Genomic DNA, 19,605 nt, shown 5'->3' with positions numbered 1-19,605 from the left:
CTGAAGCTCCAATACTTTGGCCACCTGATGTGAAGAGTTGACTCATTGGAAAAGACCGTAATGATGGGAAAGATTGAGGGCAGGAGGTCAGTAAATTGAGAAGGGCTCAACAGATGATGAGATGGTTGGATAGCATCACTGACTCAGTAGCCATGGGATTGTGCAAATTCTGGGAGATAGTGAAGGACATGAAAGCCTGGCAGGCTGCAGTCCATGGGGTCAGAAGAGTTAGGTACAACTTAGTGACTGAAAAACAGCAACAACATGAAGTTGCATTTTATGGGAATATTTTATCAGTTTTTCTCATTACTTCAAAAGAAACACTTTCCTATTTATGAAACAGGAAAGTCAAATGAGATTACCAACTCATTACCAGTACTGAGTAGATTGGATGGATTATGGATCTAGGCAGGTTTAAGACCTTAACAAGACACAAATTATTTTGTGACGCCATCTCCGAGAAGAACATTCCTCATGCCCTTCAAACAGAAACTCAGACTTCCTAAGACAAAGGCATATCTCTGGATATACAAGGCTTTAGCACAACCTTGTATCCAAGGAAAAGTGTACCAGGCTTCACATCTATTCAGTGGTTGGCACATGACTTTCATCTTGAATGTCAATTCAAATATTTTTTTTCCCACCCTTGCAGCATTATGTTGAAGATCTTGAAGGAGCATAATTTCAGTGGGAAAATGCACAAAGTCCCAGGGGTGAACAACATGGTCACATGTAGGGGTCTAATACCTGCCATGTATTTAGCATTTTTGTTCCAGACTGATACAATAACATACATGTAAAGCATGTATCTTGTAAAGTCAGATGAATACAAGAAAGAAACTAGAAAATTGGACATGGAAAGCAGATCTTCCCCCAAAGAAGAACTTGAGGTAAAAAAGAAGATTCTGGCAATAGAAACTCAGACATGGAATTTAATTCACTCATCCAAAAGGAAACATCTGAATATATATTTGTGTGTAAGATATCTAAATGAACATGGCTGATACCCAAATGAGTATACATAGCTGAACGTCACCTATAGATACGCCAATAAGCCATGCCAATTAACTTAATATCAACTCTCCCACCTCTATGTTAGAAACTCTTTGATGATCACCATTTTAGGGCACATAAGAAGTGAAGAGCTGGGAAAACTTGAAAAGAGGATACAGTTGATCATGATTTTTCTCAGGTTCATTTTAACTGTCAAGCTTACCTGTGACTTCCTATTAGATTAACAGTTAAGACATAGAACAAGCCAGATGACCAAGAATAGAAATGCAGTTTGGTTCTCTTCTCCACATATTGCTCCCCTGTGGCTCTCCTTACAGACTGAGTAATATATGAACCCAGTTATGAGGTTAATCAAGAAACAAGCTGATTTGGAAATCACATGAAAAATGCAACTTTAATTGCAACTTCCAATTCAAGCCAACTTTGTGATCTATACCAGAATGAACTGAGACAGTTTTAAAACATTCTCTACTATTTTAAATATTATTGATGAGCTGGTGAGACCACAGGAGAGAATCTCTGCAGTATGACTCAAGTTGTTCCTCTGCCCCAGGTCTTTCCAGTTTCCATTTGCCTGCAACAACATTCTCACCCTGACAAAGAAAAATAGGAAGCTTAAAAAAACCCTCTCCCAGGAAGCCTTCTCAGATATCAGTCAGATCACTCTCTTCTTCCATATTCATGGAGTTTGTGAGAATCATACCCATCACTAGGTAGATAGGTAGGTAGATAAACATGATCTATACTGATTAAATACATACACTATATATCATTTATGTATATACCATATATTGATACATACCATATATATAAATATACCTCCATCAGGTGAACTTATTAAACTCTTATAAATCTTTATATGTACTCGTAAGATTAGCACTTTGCACACAGTATATAATCTCTCCCTTAAGATGTGTTCGGCCACAATAAAAGAAGCAATCACCCCTAAATAGCTTAAATAAATTAGGAGTCCTAGGTTCTTTACTGAATAAGAAGCCTAAAGGAAAGGAATCCATGGCCAGTCTGGTGTCTCAAATATCACCTGGAACCGAGACTCGATTCAGCTCTACACACTGCCATACTTAGGATGTGTTATTCACAGAAATACCTCTTGAATTCAATATGGCTGTCTGACATCCAGCCCTGCATCCACATCTCAGAAAAGGAGAAGGATGAAAGCAAAGAGCATTTGCCATTTGGGTCAGCCTCTTCCTTAACTTTACTGGGCTTTACAGGAGCCCAGGCAATGGCACCCCACTCCAGTACTCTTGCCTGGAAAATCCTATGGACGGAGGAACCTGGTAAGCTGCAGTTCATGGGGTTGCTAAGCATTGGATACGACTGAGCGACTTCACTTTCACTTTTCACTTTCATGCATTGGAGAAGGAAATGGCAACCCACTCCAGTATTGTTGCCTGGAGAATCCCAGGGACGGGGGAGCCTGGTGGGCTGCTGTCTATGGGGTCGCACAAAGTCGGACACGACTGAAGTGACTTAGCAGCAGCAGCAACCATGGGATTCATGTATCTCATTGAATAGGATTATATCACATGGCTGGCTACCTCTCCCTCAAGAGAAATTGGTAAATGTAATTTTTAAAGCCATATACATTGCCACATCAAGTGAAACTGGAGATCATTTAGTTATTTTAAAAACCAAGGCGTAAGGGAAGAGCAAATAGATGACACAGGTGACTAGCAGTGTTGCCATGTGTGGAATGTTATTCAGTGGCTATGTATCATCTTAGCCAATCATTCTACATGCTCTGTTTTAATTAGTATGTGATTTGAGAACAGTGTTAACCTAGCCAAGAAAAAATCGCTATATATAACATATATTTCTTTAGATATAATTATTGGGATTATTTCTTTCCCACAGCCTTCATCACTGGACTCAAATGCCAAGGATTTTTTTTTTTAATCTGAGAATTATCTCAAGAAAACAAAGAGACAGTTATTCACTGCTATGAGTCAACTCTTAATAGATTTGTTTAAACCATGATAAAGAGAGTTTAAAGATCAGAAATTCTCAATATAGGAAAATTAAGTGATTAGATAAAAACAGGCTACAAACTGTACTTATTCTCTAGGTCACTCATTTGTCATTTAATTAAATGTGCCCTCAATTCCAACTCTACTGTCTTCAGCAGCAGTGTAAGCGCCCCTTGAGGACTCCAACCAAACTCTGTGGTTTGAGTACCAAGAGTACCTGCACTCCGTTGGTGCTTAAGGATTACTTGTTTGAGGATTCTGGAAAGTATTTCCCAAAATTACTATTTTAAACACTGAACAAATAGGTTGTTAATACACATTAAACTGAAAAGCATTCAGATTTTTGTAAGGGACTAAAGCTCAAAGGGAAACCATACAAATGAAGTTAATCTTAACTGAGAGAAATATTGCAACCAGGATCAAACAAATGATCAGTCTATATAATTTTATTAATTCTTCCTGTGCTTCCAACATGCTAACAGGGCCACCTGTATATTAAGGAGTTTGCTAAAATACAAAGCAACTTTAGTAATAACCTAATCCAAACCCTGTATTTACAGATGAAGACACATCCTTGGAGAAGTCAAGAGACTTGAAGCCATTTAGCTCTTCAGTAGAACAGGTTTCCTGCCTTCTGGGGCTCTTGGTAAAATCAGTACAGTGAACTGTACTGATATCCCATCTCCATTCAAATGTTTGCTTTGTTCCACGTGACCTAATTGTTTTACATCAACATATTTCATCCACTTGTGAGACGTGCCTTTCACAAAGGCTTGCAATGTGGTATGTAGCACCATATGCTTTTTCTAACCCTTGTCAGTGTCTTCCCTCCAACTTTGAGGAAGCACACTTCTGGCTCAGTTACCACAGTAAAGGAGCTGGGTCTGCCTACAGAGGGATAAGTCTTTTTACCATGGTGGTGAAAAGATCCTGAGCTACTGTATTATCAGTGCTTGTGGCTGGAATAATTGAGCCACCATAATGTATGGCAATGGCTATGATTACTCCAAAGGGCGGAGGCACGTGCTGTAAACTAACACCAACATTAAATTCAAGGAAAAGGACTCAAAGGCAATGACAATTATTTGAGATGTAAGTGCTCCCAAGAGGAAACCAGGAAAACATAATAATATGAAAAGAAAGGAAATACCTTCTCTAACTCAGCCAGTACCACTGTGACCCCTGGCATGACACATGCTATGTCTGAGCTATAGTCTCAACATCTTCGAAATGCAATTGAACAATGCATGTGGCCCTAAGATCCCCATCAGGTCTAACTTTTAAAATCTCTGAAAGGTAAGAACTCCATTTTACTTTTAAAGGGCTCACTCTATTAACATTTCTTTCTTTATGGGTAGACATGTAAAAAAGCTTATAATCAAGTCCCTTTTCCCTTGATGGGCTTTTTAAAAGTGTTTTATTACTTTCCAAGAAAGTGCTGGGTTGTTTGTTGTTTTTTTTTTAACCAAATCATACAATTGTAATTCCAAACATGAGCCATGATTGTTTAGATCCATTTGGCCTATTGGACTATTCCCTAAAATATCGTAAAAAAAAAAAACAACAACAACAACTTGATTTTCATTCTCGTCTGTTCTTTCATCCAACATATTTTTCTCCTCCAGCATTTTATTTGCCACAGCCAAGCCAGTTCGGCAGAAACTGATTCACAAACCCTTTAATCTGTGAGCCATTGAGGTTTCTGACCAACATACCAGAAACATGGGATTCTGGGTTGTATTGAAATGAAAATAAGATAATTCCCCAAGCCTATTTAAACTGCTGAAATGATACTGCCATCACAAAAACCAAATATTTAAATTTTAAAATATTGAGAGATAATAGAGTCATTATTAAAGTGAAATAATTTAAGCCTCCTTTTCTTTTGTTTGTTGATTCATTCTTTCTAGTCCATCACTCAGCCTGTGAATCAGACCTCCCAGAATAACCTGATTGGGGCAAATTCAACACATTTTAGTTAAATTTTCTCCAATTCAAACACAACTTGCACAATGAGGTGAGCGTCTAACAATTCAGAGGAACAAACCATTAAATTAAAATTCCTAACTTGATTGTTTGAATCACACTGGGCTAAATTTACATCCTCCATAACACTGTGGGAATTCACTCTGTGGGAGATTTTTCTAGCTACTTTTTTTTTTTTTAAACAAACCTTTTCTCTTCTGTTCTTTTTTAAAGGGTGAATTACTTGTCCCTGTACCTTTAACAATAAGAGGAAAGAAATAAAACTGGGCTCTAGGAAAAAACAATGAGGCAATAATTTTGAAATTAAAATACAGCACATGATATATCAATATAATTGTCTTGCATATGTGAAGATAACTCTGTTTTGATGGTGTTATTTCCCAAGCACACAAAACCTAATAAAATCTGGAGGGCTGAATTGATGAGAAATTCAGCATTAGAGATTATGAAAAACACCCATTAAAATAGCCAAACAAAATTACTGAAAAACAATTTTCGTGGAAAATTATTTATCTAAGTAATGCAGTAAGATTTATAGAGATCTCCCAACATTAAAATAAATTAGTTACTTAAAACACTGAACTTCTTTGACAAAGGAAAATGTGTTTATGTAACTATCTGTTTGACCTTGAGCAAGTCAGTCAGCATATCTGTTCCTCAGATTTCTGCATTGCTTATTATTCATCCTTAAGGAAATTTTTAAAAAGTTTTCTATGATTATATTCTCGTGTGACAAGTTTTTTTTCCTTCTCCTTTATCTCAGTTCTTCAAAATGGAATCATTAACTATAAAACAGAAAATAAAGGTTTGATAGTGACCACCTCACTAGCTGATGATACAAATACCAAATTCCAAGAGAATCAACCATGGGAGCATGCAGAATCATGCTTCCAAGCCTCCCAGCAGCATCTAAGGAACGAAATCCATGCAATGCCAGCCTTCACTACACAAATTACAGTTTGACCACATATGGGCTTGATGTGACCTTGAGCATGTCTTGTAACTGTTCTGTAGCCCTTTCCTTTTCTTCAGTTATAAAAATGGAGATGTAATAACAATCTCTGTTGCAGGTTTGCTGGGAAACTTACATAAAGTGCCTGCCATACCATAAAAGTGCGAGAAATAGTCCCCATTGTTATTATCATCATTATTATAAATAAGCTCTCATCTATCTCATTTGGAGAATAAATTTGAATGAGCAGAATATTCACTTCAATTAAATATACGATTTAACATTAGATAGGAGAAATTTGGTAGAAGAAATTCTTCCCCCCTATCCCATATAAATAACAAAGTTGTCTCCCAAATCAAAACTCCCTGGAGAAGGACAACCCACTCCATTATTCTGGTCTGGAGAATCCCATGGACAGAGAAGCCTGGCAGGCTGTAATCCATAGGGTTGCACAGAGTCAGGCATAACTGAAGTGACTTATCACGCACAACAAATCAGAACTAATTGTCTTATAAGAATGTGATACACGTTGAATGTATAGTCTTGAAAAGGAATTGGCAAGCTATGGCTCTTCTATGAAGACAAACATGAAGGAGAAGGAGGAAGAAGAGTTTTCTTTCCATCTCTTGGCATCTGTCCCTAGATTTTGAATTATTTTCCTAACTAGTTCATTCTATATATAAATCTACAAATCAAACTTTATTTAAAAAATACTCAAAAAGTCTTTAAAAAATTCTTTTTACACTTTTGATAACTTCCATTTCTCCTTGTACTTATCCTCATACACACATATTAGGTTCTACCAGCTTACCTAGGAGTCAGGAAGGTACAAGTCTTCTGGCTGCTCCATCAGATGTTGACATGTTAGACCAAAGAATTTCCCTAGCCTCAACATGCACTGCTAATTCTTAACCCCAAATTATTTTAGGTCAGATTTATTTACCTGACATTAATAACAAAGGTCATTCATAGGTGGTTCTAAGTATTAAATCACAAATTTTTAGCAGATTGCCCAGGAAAGCAAAGTGCTCAAGGTAGAGAGGAGAGAAGAAAGCTAGCAAGATGGAGGTTTGGAGGCCATGGCAGCAAGAAGAACAACAGCCAACAAGAATAGCTGAAAACTTTTAATGGACCATGGATGCTGTGTGTCCATATTAAAGACATTTATCTTGCAAAAATGCAAATGTAAAATGTTCCCTGTTCTGTGTACTGGCTCAGTTCTGCACACATACTCAACTTTGCCCAAATCTCTTATACATTGTATTTTGTGTCCTTAGTCTTCTCATAATAAACCAAAGAAGCACTGACTTGTGACAAGTAAATGACAAAAATCTCAGAGACAGTTATTTAAAATTAAAAAAAAAAAAAAATCAATGGAAGAAAGCTATCAGAGTCAGAGAAATCCAAGCTCCCAACCCCAAGAACTTTTGGAGAAAGTAGGAAGGATTCTTGAGTTTTATCCCCATAAGTGGACTGAGAAGTCCAGTGAATTTCATGTGGCAAGTACTTAATCAGAATGCTATCAGTGCTGATCAGTTGTACTATTAGTGATGTTTTCTTTGATTTCAGTTGGTTTTAGTAATAATGCTAACAAAGAAGCCAGTCAGAGACTAAGCATGTCATATGCCCCTTTCTGAAAGTTGCTGACCTTTTTCATATCCTGAGCATGAAAGAATGAGACAATGCTTTGGTTATTTGCTCTAATATCTGCACTCTATCTTTTCCCCTCATACAACTTAAGAAAATTGTAACCATATACTTAATTTCATGGCCTAATTGATTGTCCTTCTTTAATCTGGTTAGTTTTGGTAGAATAACTATGCCAAATCTCTCATATTGCCACATTCACAGAAAGAAATTTGCACAGCTCAGTTTTCCTCTTTGCCAGGTATGAAAGGACACCACTGACCCACAATTGAATTAGTCTACAGATTTCTTTACCTTGTCATTTCTCCTGACTATTCTCTGGCCACCTCAGGTAGATCTCCAAAATGCTCTAGTCCAAGAGAAGACGATTACAGGCTTCTACCCAAAAGGGAAACTTCAGCAAATGATAAAGCAGCATGAGACAACTCTATTTGATGGAGGGAAAAAGGAAGAGAGGAGATTTAATCATCATAAATCTCTATCAGTCTCTAAGTGAGTCGATTACTGAGTTAGGTTTCTTTACCTGCAAGAAACATAAACCAACTCTGCCTAAATTGGTCACACACTAAAAAGAAAATGGGACAAGGAAATTGTAATCAGTAATTTCACACAAAACTGAAATTTCAGGAGAAAAGTCTTTATACTGTTTGATCCGTTATCATTAGTGTCTGTTTTATCTCCAACTTCCTGTTCTGCCCTGTGCCGAGACAGTTTCATTGAAAGTGAAAGTGAAAGTCACTCAGTTGTGTCTGACTCTTTGTGACCCCATGGACTATACAGTCCATGGAATTCTCCAGGCTAGAATACTGGAGTGGGTAGCCTTTCCTTTCTCCAAGGGATCTTCCCAACCCAGGGATCGAACCCAAGTCTCCCGCATTGCAGGCAGATTCTTTACCAGCTGAGCCACAAGGAAAGCCAAAGAATACTGGATTGGGTAGCCTATCCCTTCTTCAGTGGATCTTCCAGACCCAGGAATCGAACTGGGGTCTCCTACATTGCAGATGGATTCTTCACCAACTGAGCTATTATGGAAGCCCCTTACAGTTTCATTATCTGGCTCCAAGTAGTGATAAGGTCACTGGGAACTCTAGGACTACGTCAACTCAGGTTCACTTCTACTAGAAAAGAGAATATTCATCTAAAAAGCCCAAGAAAGGACTTTGAACTTGATTGACTTGCTTCTTTCCTAACTCAACCAATCACCGTGACTAAGGAAAACAAACTATGCTCTTATCTTAAGCTTAAGTCATAAATGCACATGAAGGCCAAAACTTGGAGAAGAGGGAAGTTGTTCCCTAAAGGAAAAATAAGAATCTGATACCTGGAAAATAGTGCCTAATAACAACAACCATAAATTTAACATTTTAATGGTCCATTTTATTGGTCCAAAGTAATTCCTGGGTGTCAAGAATTATTCTATATACTTTATGTATGCCAACTCATTTAATCTTCAACCACACTGTGCATGGCTATGTGTTATTTCACAAATGAAGATATTTGGCTCATAGCACTTAAAAATAACTTGCACAGAAATAACCAGATAGTAGATGACAGATTTGAGATTTAAACAAAGGCAACATGGAGCCAAAGTGTCTTCATAATGATTTTAATACAATTGTGCTATGCCTACATAGAAAAAAAAAAAAAGTTATAATTGTAAATTCTCATAGTTTCTAGATACGTATTTCTGCTCATTGATTTACCCCATCCTAAGGATAATATTTGGCATTAGGAAACACTTGTTGAATAAATGTGCTAATAAATGAATGAATGAATGAATGAATGGTATATGAAGCCCACTGCAATATATCTGAGCAAACTCTAAACTTCAACTAAATTGTAAACTCTTGAGGACAGTCATATCTTGTGAGTTTTCTTTTCTTCTTTTCTTTAATCTCAATTTTATTTACTTATTTTCTTACTTTACAATATTGTATTGGTTTTGCCATACACTGACATGAATCTGCCACGGGTGTACATGTGTTCCCCATCCTGAAGCCCCCCTCCCACCTCCCTCCCTATCCCATCCCTCTGGGTCATCCTAGTGCACCAACCCCGAGCACCCTGTACCTGGACTGGCAATTCATTTCACATGTGATAATTTACATGTTTCAGTGCCATTCTCCCATATCATCCCATGCTTTCCTTCTCCCACAGAGTCCAAAGGACTGTTCTATACCTCTATGTCTCTATTGCTGTCTCGCATACAGGGTTATCGTTACCATCTTTCTAAATTCCATATATATGTATTAGTATACTGTATTGGTGTTTTTCTTTCTGGCTTACTCCACTCTGTATAACAGGCTCCTGTTTCATCCACCTCATTAGAACTGATTTTTTAATGGCTGAGTAATATTCATTGTGAGTTTTCTGTATGTTATCCAAAGGCAAGCACAAGTACCCTCCTCCAGGGGATCTTCCTAACCCAGGAATCAAACCCCTGTCTCGTTAAGTCTCCTGCACTGGCAGGTGACTTCTTTACCACTAGTAGCACCTAGGAAGCCTGCTAAATACACATGAAGTTCTTAAAAATAATCATTTCTAATTTGAAAGCCTACTGTGCAAGTAAATTTTACAGATGATAAAAACTGATGCTAAAAATGGTTAAGCCATTCTCAAGGTCATATAACTAGTGATGAGAGAGCTGGTGTTAGAATTCTTGTTGGTCTCCCCATCACTGATATTTTCCACAACTTCATTTTCCAATATACTTCTTCCCTGGCTCAGAGCTCATACTTACAAGAGGTCATATACAGCAACTAAACATTTCTGTATTTACAAGCTCTCATGTAGGTGGAGCTGTCTGTGCTTGTATGAGAGTTCAAAAAATTCATATTCAATATTCAAATTTAAAAAGCAAATTTTTGGAGCCATATATGGGTGGGAAGAAGGTGTGTTTTCTTTCATTCTATTGATAGAAAAAGTAAAGAAAGGAGAAATTTTTAAACAGAAAAGAAATAGTCAAAGAAACTAATGGGATATACTGTGTCAGGAAGGTGAATAATATTGGTGAAGAGATTCAAAGACAAGCACCTTTTATTGAGAGTGATTTGACCTGCCTTAAGTCTCCTAAATTCAAATCTGGAATCTGCCAAGGGTGCTCAAATGTATTCAACCAGTCAACTGCAATAAGGACAATGAATGGGCTCCAGAACTTTCTGTTACTTAACTCATTGTGAAAAAGTTTAGGATTTTGTTTCTGTATTAGATTACTTGTCAGTTGAATCAAAAGTTCAGAACTAACAGTAAGGAATAAATCAGTAGAGAATGAATGCTTTTCTCCTCAAAGACTCCAATAATATAAAATTACTAGAGCTAGCTAAGTTGGAATATACTGAATAACTGAATATATTTATACATTACAGATGGTGTGGAATGCTGCCAGTGATACCTTAGGGATAACTTAAAGTCTGGCTTTCCTAGGGGCAGAGAGATAAAATAGCCAAAATAGAATCCCTTCAAACTTGAATCAAAGAGATGGAATGAAAATGTAAACTCATTTAAAAAACTCGAAGGACTTATCTACTCTAATACAAACCAAGGGAATAACTCAATACCTTTGGAAAAAAAATATTGTTTCTTATCAAATAATCAGAGTAAAAGGTCTTTGGAAAAATAAATAGGCCCACAATGCCACCATACAGATGAAAAATCTGAAGCTGTGTTCAAAGGCAAAGTGGAAAGAAGAAGAGATGAATTTATTTTTCTAAAAAAAATAACTCACATAAACTGTTCTCCATTTTAAAGAGGCTGGAGGCCCAGAATTAACCAGATTGGCAATGTTGATTTAACTCACAGAGCAATTTAGAATTTTATTTTTATTAAAACCAAAAGGAGACTTAAAAAATCTAGTCCAACTAATTCATTGTATAGCTCAGACAGTCTAGGTTCAAAGGGATTAAACTGCCTGCCCGAGGTCACACCAGCAGTTTAACTGTAGCTAAAGAATAAATATCTAGGATGATTAACTCCTAGTCAACTGTTTTTTCCAACACGCTATCCAGACCTTGATTTCTGTGTCTATTATATTTTCTCTGGGCAGCCACACTTATGAAAACATATCTAAATATAAGCAGAAAACAGAATTTTAGGGAGCTCAGTTCAGTTGCAAAAGAAAATGCTAAATCTGAATTTTTCTAAAATGTATTAAGGCAAATATTTTATCATCATTTTCATCAGGATATCTATTGGACATCTGTGATGCTCATGGCATACTTAAATATTGTGCCTTGTTTTCATTCAAGAGTAACTTGGAACTAATGTTTCCTTAATATTTATCTTATTTGTATTACAACAAATTAACTTAATAGGGCAAAAAATTTCCAAAGTGTATGAATGTATGTATATATATGCATATATATCCTCTTTGCTGAGATCACTATTTTTCCTGTCTTTTCCATTTGTGACCTCATTGTTATTATAGGGCCTCTTGACATGTTTGAAGTATAATCATTATACATGTTTAATTTCACTAAGATTATGCTCTGGGTAAGAAATGTGTTTTATTCTTCCTTCCATTGCTATAAAGCTTAAATATTCTTTTCATAAGTCTGACTCCTTGTCATCAGATAATCTATTTTAAATGAATTTTCCTTCTCTTGGTTCCAAAATGCAAATTATGGTGGGTGCTTGAAAAAGATTATTCCCTTGTTTTTAGACTGCCTTTTTCAAAGAAGATGTAGATCTATCTTGTTCCCCAAAAGGACCTTTAAGAACACCAGGTCACTTGTCCCATAAATATTCTGACTAAATGCTGATACTGTAGTGAAGGGAAATTACCCAGTGGTTTGAAATAGAAGAGTCTCCATTTCCTGCTCTAATTTGTAATTAAGTGTTCTCTCAGGATAGTGTTCTGTATTACAGAACCCCTGTGATTGGGTCAACAGCTTCATCCTGTTGGATGAAGCTGGACACCCTGGATCCAACTGTTACTGGTAAGAGATAAAGCAACTTTTAGTGTCAATGTGTGGAGAAGGCGATGGCACCCCTCTCCAATACTCTTGCCTGGAAAATCCCATGAACAGAGGAGCCTAGTGGGCTGCAGTCCATGGGGTTTCGAAGAGTCAGACACGACTGAGCGACTTCACTTTCACTTTTCACTTTCATGCATTGGAGAAGGAAATGGCAACCCACTCCAGTGTTCTTGCCTAGAGAATCCCAGGGACGGGGGAGCCTGGTGGCCTGCCGTCTATGGGGTCACACAGACTCGGACACGACTGAAGTGACTTAGCAGTAGCAGCAGTGTCAATGTGAAAAGTTCAGTAGATCCCTTAAAACGGCCAGTGTTAATCTTTTAATATTATCTATATTCTACTGCCTTTAAGGGTGTCATGTTTTTCTTTTTAGGGCTAAAAATTCCTTTCCTCCTAATGAGTAAAGAGACCAGAATTAATAAAACATAGAATTACACAAATAACAATAACCTCCAAGGAACTGCCAATCCCAGAATCTGATTCTATTCTGAGTTTCTCCAAATAACAGCTCATTTGATCACAAAATACTTTTCATTTGTGAGGGTTCATCTTTCTAAGAAGGTTAATGGAAAGTGGATGGATGGATCCAAGCTGTTTCGAGCATGCCAAACACATCTTCTGTGAATTTAAATGATCTCTTGCATTCCCTCAGACACAGATACAAAGCCACACAACTGTATCCTTAAAAGTAACTCTATAATCTATCATTTAGATCTACTACTTACACACTTCCACATTAGTGATGGTCTACTAGGATAACGGCCCTCTGAAAGTGTGAGTCTCACACGGGACACACAACCTTCCCCTGTGTTTATGCCTCTTATCAAACAGTTAAGGTTCTAGTGGTGTCTTCAATGGAGCAATCAAGGAATAATAACTGTTCAGCCAAAATCTCAAAAACTTCAGTGAAATAAGAGAAGCAGCTATTTGTTAACTTCATTCATTCAACAAATATTGATCTCTGCCTGGCCTTTTAAAGTTTCTGATTAGATAAGATCACATAAGGGGGAATAAAACATGATGTCAAAGAACTACACTGGCTCCTCTTGTCAAACCCTCACACATCATTTATTTATAATCTCTCAGAGACGAAAGGGCACAGACTTCTTGGAAAAATTGAAACTATGGATCCTCACAAAGACAAAAACCTAAGTTCAGGTTAACATACCAATTGCTTACATGCATTGCTACTTTAAAGGTTTCAACTGTTTCGAAAATTTACCTAAAGACACATGCTTAACAACTACTGCTCTAGACCAACATCCTAATTAATTAGCTGCTGACATTTCACACTGAGTGCCATACTTCTTATATCCTCGGCATTCACTTTAATACCATACACCCCAGTGATACAAAATTTTGAGATGAAAACACTAATTTGACTCACATGCATACACCGAAACATCTGTTAAATCTGCCACCAGTTAAGTCCATTGCTCTACTGTAGGACAAAACACTCTCAAAAACTATAACCATTCAATAGAAAGAGTAGAAGAATAGTTCATCTATTCATGCAGGTTCCATAAACACAAATTTCTAGGCATCAAAGTAATAACTTTAAAATTATTTTAAAGACTAAATTATTATTTCAATGATAAATAGTACAATTTTTCTCCAAGAAAGTAAGAAAGGAAAAAATATCAACAGAAGTAAATATTGACAAACTCAGTGAGTTCCAGATATTTTGCCTAAGAGAACAGATTGTATCCTACTTGGAACTTTGATTTTCACTCATTTCCCCCATCCAAGCTAGTGGTACTGCTTCACCCTCATGGTATGGCCTGGGCACAGACTACACTCTATGACCCAGATGTATAGAAAGGATTCTTGGATGACAGATCATTCTTTCTACAGCAGATCAACATCACCTTGCTCCGGTCTATGAGGTCTTGGGACAACTTGTCTCTGTCAGATCTTAGCATTCTGATCTCTCTCTGGACTCTATGCTCATGTACCTCTAAATACCTCTAAACCTGGGGAAGGGCATTTGGGGATCCACGAATGACAGACAGAGGCAGATTCTGCATGTGATAGCTGTCATCATGTCTTACACGAAAGGCTTCATGTCTTACAATTTCATAGAAAAAGAGAATAATAGCATTTATTATGATATATTATGCTATTATCCTCTAGCATAATAAACGTTCCTGTACAAATCAATTGTCTTTGACAATTTTAATATCCACTAAGTAAATCAATCTAATATAGGAAGACAAACGTGGTTGTGAAACATTAAGACATCAGTTAACCATATATCTGATGGAATTAGGAATTATCGTTTATGTTTTAGGTGTGATACTGGTGATATCTTTTAAAGGAGATCTTACCGTTTACAATTATATGTTGAAGTACTTACGGATGAAATGCTATGTCTTGGGTTTGTTTCAAATAACCTAGAGAGCAAGGGAATGCTGAAATATGGATGAAACCAGATGGGTCACAAGTTGATAATTGTGGGAACGATGAGATTCTATTTGGGAGTTGGTTATATTATTCTCTTTTTTGCATACGTTTGAAATCTTTTTAATAAAGTCTTTTTTTTTTTCAAAAAAGAATTCACCCAAATGAATATGTGTGTGGTATATACATACAATAGAATATTATTTGACCATAAAAAATAATGAAGTACCAATACATGTACAACATGGATGAAGCATGAAATTATGCTAAGTGACAGGAGTTGAACATGAATGACTACATATTGTATTATTCTGTTTGTACAAAATGTCTCAGATAGGCATATCTCCAGAAACAGAAAGTAGATTACTGGTGCCTAAAGGTGGGGAGCATATGGGGATTTGGGGGTGACGGCTAAGGGGAGTAGGATTTCTTTAGGGGTTAATAAAAATTGATTGCAGTAATGGATAACACAATTATGGATAGACTAAAAGCCCCTGAATTATACATTTAATAATGGAGAAAGGGAACTATTTAGAAAATCTGAATATCAACTGTGTAAAGAAGTAGTGTTAATTTTGCTAGAGGGGATAATGGCATGGGAAATACAGAAAGAAATCTCATATTTGTTTACAACAGCATACTGGAATATTCAAGGATATAAATACATAAAAACATTATATTGTCTTGGATTTGCTTTAAATTACCCCCTCAAACTAAGTAAAGCAACATGGCAAAATCTAGAGAGTTGTTAGCAAGTGATAGGTATATGGGATTCATTCTTTCGCAGAATGAAAAAAAAAAAAAAAAAGAAAGAAATCAATGGAACATGGGGAAATAGACATTTTGTACCAGAATGGACCTGGTCAGAGAACTAGATGTACATTCCATAACTAACAGTTCCCATATGAATCTTGCTATCTCCCACAAAATCCTAGTTCCATGTTAATAACGGTTACTGAAAGGGGTATTTTTATGGTCAAATAAGTCAAGAAAACACTGTTAAGAAAGGCTGTGAAGACTTTTCAGCATCTTTATTATGTGAAGCCAAAATTGAGGATATATTGTATTCTTCTTAAAGTTTTGTTTTGTTTTCCATACACATGCTACTTATTGGGGCTTCCCTGGTGGCTCAGTGGTAAAGAATCTGCCTGCAATGCAGAAGTCTTGGGTTGGAAAGACTGCCTGGAGAAGGGAATGGCTACTCACTTCAGTATTCTTGCCTGGGAAATCCATGGACAGAGGAGCCTGGCAGGCTGTTTATTAGATAATAAACAGTGAGGCAGCAAGATCATTCTGTAAATTATAGCCTATAATTTTTTTAATTAGTTATTTATTTGACTGTACCAGGTCTTAGTTGTGGGATGTGAACTGTTAGTTTGGCATGTGAGAACTAGTTTCCTAAGCAAGGATCAAACCCAGGCACCCTGCATTGGGAACACAGAGTCTTAGCCACTGGACCACCAGGGATGTCCCTATGGCCCATTATTTTTGATAACTGATCTTTCTGCAAGGAGCCCACTCTCAGACTAGTACTGATCCTTTAATCTAGAAGCAAGAAACTAACAGACTAGCTCAATTTATTCAAATTTCTCAAACTCCCACTTATTTGAAAATTTGTTTGTATGGCCCAGAACAAGCTATAGTTTAGACTAGTGGTACCAGGTCTGAAACATATATTGGATATTGCAGAACTTTAACCCTACCCAATTCCTAAAGTTTTCACTGTATGTGTTCAATAGGCTGACACATGATGTTGGAGTACATGGTTTTGGTTGACCTAACCAGGAGCCCATGCTTTACAACTCTTGTGCTACAGTCACTCCAGTCCTTCAGAGTATAAAGCACATCCATGGCACAGACAGATGGACAAGTTCAACGTCCATAGTCCCCTAGAAATGACATCGTCTTCTTATGCTAGAAACTGTGCTGACAGTCATGGGCTAAGGATTTTGAAATACTCTTCGACGTACCACACTTTTGCCTTCAGCTTCCCGGATCTTTTGGTGATCCCCTGGGCCATTTTTTGCAGAAACAGCACAGAACTAGAATTGGAAACCAGTTGTCACAATTCTCAATGCCACAGTTCACTCAGCTTAATAAAGAAAACATCTAAAAGATACTAAATCTTAGGTACAGTAAAATTTGCTTCAAGGTGATTCCGAGAAGATATAAATAATTCAACTTTCACATTAAAAGATAGCATCAACTAAACTGGTCCATCATGGGAAATAACTGTTAAGGCCCTCTAGACATGCCATTGTGTTACAGGGCTGAAACTGTCAGGTCTAAAAATCAGATGCCAGGGCTTCCCTGGTGGTTCAGTGGTCAAGAATCCGCCTGCCAATGCAGGAGACATGAGTTTGATCCCTGATCCGAGAAGATCCCACGTGCTGCAGAGCAATTAAGCCCATGTGCCACAGTTACTGAGCCTGTGCTCTGGAGCCCAGGAGCCACAATTACTGAGCCTATGTGCTGCAAGTACTAAAGCCTGTGCACCCTGGACCCCATGCTCCACAATAAGAGAAGCCACCACAGTGAGTGGCCTGCGCACCACAGCTAGAGGGAAGCTGGTACATCAAGGAAGACCAAGCACAGCCAAAAAAACCAATTTTTTTAAATCAGACAGCATTCAAAGCTCAGCTTCACCATACGTTAGCTATAGAACCTGGAACACTTCCATTAACCTCTTTAATCCTTAATGACCCTCCTGAAAAAGGGAATATAATAGTACCTACTTTTAAGGGCTTTCGTGAGGACTAAATGAAGTGATAAGGAATGGATAATAGAATCAAGTGTTTAGTATATGGTTTACACATCCTATTGTTAGGCAGGAAGCTAGAGCATGGAGGGGCGGCCCCTTAAGTTAAACATCCAATGGCTGCCTAGTCCCAACAAGCAATTTACCAGCCCTCCTCCTAATACACCCCCACCAATACTCCAAAATGATCAGGGGGCCGGAATAATTCCCCAGCTGCCCACTGATGGGACTTCCCCTACTCTAGTACATGCGCACACTTCACACTATCCTGTACTTACATAATCTTTGGCAGACATTGGACTCATTAACTACTCATAAGTATTCCGTGAATACATACATCTAATTATAACAGACTGAATTATGGGAAGGACATGCATGGTAGAATGTCTTGTTATATAACCTGCAGCTGTCTATCAAGACTGTCAATCAATGACATGTTGGATTATGAAATGACCTTGCCTTAAAAACTCTGTATCCCAGTGCTTGGGAGTCATTGCCTCCTTTGGCATGGCCCATCTCTCCCTTGAGGTGTTCTCTCTGTTCTTTATTCCCTTGTCATTTATAAATTTTCTTGCCGTGGTAAGACCTGGTTATTTCCCTGGTCAGGGTACCCGCAAGCCTCAAGGCACGGCCAAAAAAAAAAAGGGGGGGGATTAGCATGTCACTAAAAAGAACATCATGACCAAATTCCATACAATGTTGGCATCAGAACTTCTTTGAATCTGATTATTATATTAAACCACATTCCAATGGGCCAGAGTATCTTATGAGGAAAATAATTACTCAATTACTAGTAATTGGCAGACATCCCATTAAAAAAAAAAAAAAAAAAGACTTTTAACTTGCCTTTGCATTCCTTATTTCAATACCAGTTAAATCAAAAGTAGATTGTGATTAAAATGGAGGCATTTTATGCACTAGCATTTACAGTATATATTTTCTAAATTATACTCTGTTTGGTCTTGTTTAACAGAAGGTTTAGTTCTTCTTGGTTTTTCCTTTCCAGATGAATTAAATTTTAAACCTTTCTTTTTCCAGTGAGAAAAGTATTAAAGTGCTACATATGCCCCTAAATGACATATGATATATGGATGACTTCACTTCTCCCCATTTACAGACTTTACATTCAGAAACTACTTAAACGGAAAAGACTTACTGCTTAAAATCTGACTTCTTTGTTTAAAATGTTCAAAGAACACAGAAGTTGAAGAAGTACAAGTTTGTTTCAAATTCAGAAGCACGCAAGTAATGATTTGATTTAATAGTTACGTATTTTAAGAAAAGTCACAATAGAACAACTTTAGTTTGAAGCCATTCTTAGGGATTTTGGAACATCATTCTGGGTTGGATTTAGAGTATTGTGTATAAATAAAAGAAATGTTTTTTTAATAAGTTCAAAAGTATTTTAATGATCAACCATGTAATATTCAAGCTTGCAGTGACCTGGGGGAAATGAGATCCATGGTTTCTTCTTAGATTTGCTAAATATTGGCTGTATTACTAGCACTGGTCACAAAGTCTCCCAGGAGTTCAGTTTCCTCATCTCTAACCTAGGAGATTGGACTAAATGACCTCTAAAGTCCCCTTAAGTGCTGTGACCCTATGTTGGAGTCAAATAGATTATGGGAAAATATAAATCATGTGATCTGAAAGGAATGTGAAAGACGCTTTTGATAGTAAAATATTCTGAAATATCAGGTAGGCTATAATGCAAACAACATCTGGATGTGATTGTTAAAAACCAAATGCAAAAGGGGAATCCAAATTATGTTAGATGTTACACTAACATCAGAACCTTGGGAAAAGGAACAATTTAAAAGAAAAAACAGACAGAAATGGCCCATAAGAAAAGAGTGGTTACAATAAACTAGGGTATATTCAGAA

At 37.1% G+C, this 19,605-nt stretch overlaps 1 long non-coding RNA gene across 27 annotated transcripts in view; it reads right to left on the bottom strand.

The window, feature by feature from the left end:
* The window catches only part of LOC147343064 (uncharacterized), a 163,791-nt gene that overhangs the window by 98,526 nt on the left and 45,660 nt on the right, over nt 1–19,605 (bottom strand). For 6 of the 27 annotated variants that reach the window (XR_015156944.1, XR_015156948.1, XR_015156946.1 and 3 more), the window contains exon 3: nt 7,885–8,017. The exons of 20 other annotated variants lie outside the window; for them this stretch is intronic. This is a non-coding gene — a long non-coding RNA (uncharacterized LOC147343064). Of the gene's footprint in view, nt 1–1,250; nt 1,608–7,884; nt 8,018–19,605 lie in introns of those variants that run through there. One more of the 27 variants, XR_015156949.1, reaches the window with a different exon arrangement.

The sequence above is a fragment of the Bos grunniens genome, chromosome 28 (genome assembly GCF_055505025.1).
Source record: "Bos grunniens cultivar Pamir isolate PY7600 chromosome 28, Bosgru_T2T1.0, whole genome shotgun sequence".
Taxonomy (NCBI): Eukaryota; Metazoa; Chordata; class Mammalia; order Artiodactyla; family Bovidae; genus Bos; species Bos grunniens.
This window is presented reverse-complemented; position numbering and strand designations above follow the sequence as displayed.